The following is a 5,225-nucleotide window of genomic DNA, read 5'->3' on the forward strand; positions in this document are numbered from 1 at the left end:
CATTGGGAGCCCAGAACTTGTTTTCTGCATCTTGATAGTCCTATCTGTGGATGATGGAAGACAGTGACAGCCGAAGTGTGTTGCTTATGTCCAGTCTATTCTGTAATCTCATTTTGGTTATCCTGCTTCACAAGGATAGGATGTTGGAAATGGAAGCAGGTTTTCAGTGCTTTTGTGGCAATCTTAGGATATCATTTTGACCTTAATTCAGAATGAGTGGAGATTCCAAGTTGTCTGAAACAGACTGTTAAGTCCACTGTCATTTGCAATCTCAAGTGATCAACTTCTGGCATGAACAAATTTGATTCACCTGGCTTGTTCACTAAGGGATTGCATATCTATTCCTTCCTACTTTAGAGATCTTTTGTAGTTGGGAAATAATGGTCAAACCCTTTTGAAGTCTGATATAGATGATCCTGCATTAGCTAGGAGAAAGAAGGTGCTTGCTCAGACTCTTTCAAAATCACTGCTAATGTTTGAAACATGTCAAAAATCCCAATAGTTATTCATTGCCCCCATTGTTCCTGTTGGCTTTGAATGTAGCCACTTTATCTGCTGACTTGAACATGCTGCAATTTTTTCCACGACAGATTGAAGTTGTTGAGCAGGTTGAATATGTCACACAAGTCAGCAAGTTTCGTCACCCATTCTGTGTCACTGAGATGTGCTGCCAGTGATGATGATCTTTCTAAATGAAATCTACAGAGTGACTTTCATAACTTAAAAACTCTGGCCAGTGATCTACCTTTAAAGAACCCCCCCCCACTTCCATGTATAAGAGAAGGGTATAAGACTCTGAAGACACATGTGCTCTGCTTTCACCTCCTCACAGGGCTCATGAGCAAACATTTGTTAAGGGCATGTACTTTAATGTGGTTGATAATTTTACTCACATCCTGCAAATATAGCACAGTTCAGGTGACAATTTTTTTGGCTAACCTGCATTTCCCTATGGATTATGTAGTGCATAGAATCACATTCAGGAGACATCTCTTTGACCTGAGTAGTGAAACCAGTAAGCCGTCCAGTTGTGACAACTTCTCTATCTGTGCATATACCAGTAGAAAATGATCAAATCAGTTTTCCTGTTATGTAATAATTCAAAGACTTGAGTAGCTCTGCAGCTATAGTATGGGTTGGCTATAAAAGTGCATATAGCATATCCTCATGCACATCCTCCTGAAAAATATATCACACAAAAGCAAGCATTGTTGCCTTGTCAACAGTGGTAGACTCATCAAACAAGACTCATGAATCCTCTCCAGCAATTGTGCCTCAATAACCTCTGCTATTTTATCAATTCGTCATGATATGGTGCTAGCAGAAAGAGGAACAGGTGACACGTTTTGAACTGCAGCCTCTCCTAAAAGTTTATGACAATTGTCCTTAGCAGCAGGCAGGATCAACTCTTCACAATAGTAAAAAGCTTTTTAACTTTAGCAAAGCAGTTAGCTGCTGAGAATCATGCTCTCAGTGCAGACATTTTGGTGACGTGATGGCCTTGAGTGATTCTGTGTTTCATGTTCACATTATTTTTTGAAAATTCCAAAGGCTTATCTTTTAATTCACTGTGCTTGGTCTTTATGTGATGAAGCAGTTTTGAAGGTTTTACAGCTTTGTTGGATAACTGGCCATCATGTATTATACAAAGCAGGCTTGGAGAACGAGAATCGCCTGTTGCAATGAACCCATAATTTAAGTAGGACTTTTGGTTTTTTTTAAAAAAATGCAGCTTTCTTTTTGTTGACAGTCTTAGAGCATTCTGCCATGTCATCATTGTGTCGTTTCTTCTTTTCATAAAAGCTCTCCTGTGATGTTTGTTTTTTCACTCATTTTGACTGGAGTTCGTTTTTGGGCTTGCCAAAACTGTGACTGAGACAAGTGCCCAGTGTGAGAACAAGGCGAGATAGGAAGTGGTAAATAAAATAATGGGTGAGAAATGCATGGACTATAATAAGTGTTATATTCTGACTTAAAACCTGCCACCAGATGCAGGTGTACCATGGATGTACATCAATTTACTTGTTGCTCAAGCACAGGGTTTTGATAGGAGTCTGCAAGCAATTCATTTATTATGTTCTCTGTGAAGTCCAACCTCAGTGTTAATGCTAATCTATATATCTACAGCTCCTCCCCAGCGTTAGCATCACCACCTAAGCTCCACTTCAGATGCTCAGGCATCAGACTCTCATAAGAAGTGCATAAAGTAGATGATTCACATGTACAGTTTGCAATAGGCTTCACACTCCTGTGAGAATCTAATCTCACTGCTGATCTGACAAGGAAGGGAACTCAGGTGGTAATACGAACAAAGTGGAGTGGATGTAAATACAGGTGAAGCTTTGCTCATTTGCCCACCACTGCTCACCTCCTGCTGTGCGCCCCAGTTCCCAACAGGCCATGGACAGGTACCAGTCCATGGTTCAGGGGCTGGGGATCCTGCTTTAGAGGGAAGCCTTGTAGACTGGGGCTGGAGAATTGAGCTCACTACTGATGATCAGCAATAATGAATGTTAGGCAAAGAGGCTCAAGTCCTATTTGGAGGATGATGGATACTTGATGAAGGATTTTGATCAAGAAGCATCAGTGAAAGAAAAGGTTGGGACTATGAGAATGATAAAAATTAGCAGGAAGCAAGTGTTTGGAGTAATGGGACCTAATTTGATGAGGCAAAAGCAAGATGTGTTAAGTCTACACCTGAGCTTGGACTGATGGACCAAGGGATGTGGGTCAGGAGAAATCATGGGCAAAACGGTGTGGCTTTGTATTTGTGTGCAAAGCAAAAGAGTGAGAAAAGGAAAGCTCTTACACTTTCTGCCTTGGTTCATGGGAGGGATAGATGAGACCTCATCAGGCCCCTCTCTGAGGACTCTCAGTCTCTCTTTCTGTCTCTGCTGTTATGGAATCTCTCTCCTTCACCCCACCTGCTGTGTCTATCTGTCTCCCTGTCCTTTGTGAACCTCACCTCACTTCTTGGCAATCACCATCAGGGGCTCCTCTACCAGGGTCAATGCAGAATCTGGATCCCTAACTGAACTTGCTAGGCTCCTCACCAGAAATCTGGATGTACAGGGGTCACTGAGGGTTGACCACTTAAAGGAGAGATTGTGTACCCCATAGCATCTATACTGACCTTGGTGGCAGTCGCTCACAGGCCCCAGGGGAAAGTTGGCCTGAGAGAGCTCAACCTGGGGTTGCTGGCCAGGGCGCTGGGGAAGGTCACATCCTCATTTCTTGGACAGAGAAAACCTGTCATAGATAATATCAGAGTGACCTTGGAGGGTAAGTTTCTTTCCAGGGGCTGACACAAGGCCTTGCTTGGTCAGAAGGGAGGGTTTCCTAGGCATTCATGTAGGGAAAGAGGAGTTGGGAATATAGGAGTGGTTCCTTTCAAATTCTTCCCTTCTGCTGATTTGGCTCTGAGACTCTCACTCTCCCTCAAACTCTGTGTTTCTGGCCCCAGAAGCACTTGTTCCCATGATTCCACTCTCCCTCTTGGACCTTCCACATAGGAATGTTTGCAGCAATGTGACTGATGCCTCAAAAATATATGGGGCAAAAACTTACTCACCTGAGACCAGGAGATCCTGGGTGTCACTGGAATCTTACACTCCTGGGGTGCTCCTGTAATAGCCATAGCATCTGAACTTCTACTTGTGGTCATGGTGTCCACAGATAACAGGGCCTCGACCTTCCTACTGGGGAGCTGTGTGAATCCAGGTCCAGAAGAGTTTATGTTCCCCTTAATCAGTTAGAATAAACCTACAAAATCCCCACAATGAGCCTCAATGGAGGGTCACATTTTCTCCTGGGATTACCATAGCGTTGGGCAGAGTTGAGAGGTTGGGTTTGCTGTAGGCTCCCAGGAGAGAAGAAAGCACCATGTTAAATGGGGCTCACACATCCCACATGATTCCCTAGGGCTGTGTTGTGAGGAAGGAGACATTCCTGAGAGCAGACCACCTTCCTGAGGGCAGAGGCTGGGGCTGGGACCATGAGTGTCCTCTCTCCTGTCACCAACAGCTCCAGGGGTCACTCTACTCCGACCAACTAAGAAGACTCTACTAGTGACAGTGGTATTTTCCTGTATGTTCATCTGTCATGATTGAATGGAGGACTCTGCCTGGCATCTGCCTGGGCTCCATCTGTCCCAGGTCACTGAGGTCCTTTATTGTGGTGACACTCCTAGGCCTCCAGGATTCCATGATGCCTGCTGCTCACAGACCTCCATCAGGTGGTCACAGAGTCTCCCTTGGCCCATATATTGGGTTTGGGGAGGGTCCTTGGAAGGAAACCAGAGGTTGAGTCCCATGACCTCCCTTACCTTTTGACATGACACAGGAGGCCTGAAGCATCATCCCCTCAACCTCATCAGGTCAGGCCCCAGAGGTGCGAGTGAAGAACTGTGTGGGGAAGGTAGGGTAGGGCCCCTGGAATGCAGGAGCTGAGTTTTGTCATCCATTTAATCTTCTCTGAGGCATCATTGGGATCTGACAGCAGATATTTATACCACAGTAACCAGCAAATGACACTAAGAAAAACTTTTTGAATAACTTTTTTTCAGATAGCCAGTCTGTGAGCACACCACCAGGCTTCCCCATCAAATACCTGTGTGTTGATTGCTAGTGACGATATTTTTGGAGAAACTACATAGGTAGCATTTGATGAAGAGTGATAAGTGACAGGGGAAAAAAGGTAACAGGGCATAATTTCGAACTTTTTTCAGGCAAGATTCTTATTTTTGACTATTTATTCAGTTATTAATTTAAAGTGCTATGTTATGAGCTGAAGACAGAGACCTGATAGTTCACATCAGGGAATGTTGTAGTGGTTAGAAATAAAGAAAGGTATATTGCATGAAAGGGAAGCAAAACATGAGGTCAAGAGGTATGAACCCAAACCCATCATGGAGGATATAGCCTCATATCACAAGAGAGAAAAATGGGAGGGGGCAACCACAAAAAGTCAAGCACTAAAAAGAGGGGGAAAAAACCATGCTTTGGTAGAGGAAATGTCTGCCAAGGACACCCTGACATTTTCTTGCAACCAATCCATGTGTACTCTTCGATATTCTCAACAGACAATTTCCCAACCTGAATTTCTACCAGAATTTCCTGGGATTACCAGATTTGATTCCATGGCTCCAACATCCTGAACAGGAAGTTGTTTTCTTTGGGGTTGACCTTCTAGCTGCCCCTTGGAGGCTTCTCTGGCTGTGACAAGCA

The sequence above is a fragment of the Carlito syrichta genome, unplaced genomic scaffold (genome assembly GCF_000164805.1).
Source record: "Carlito syrichta isolate Samal-C Ts95f unplaced genomic scaffold, Tarsius_syrichta-2.0.1 Scaffold27063, whole genome shotgun sequence".
NCBI lineage: Eukaryota > Metazoa > Chordata > Mammalia > Primates > Tarsiidae > Carlito > Carlito syrichta.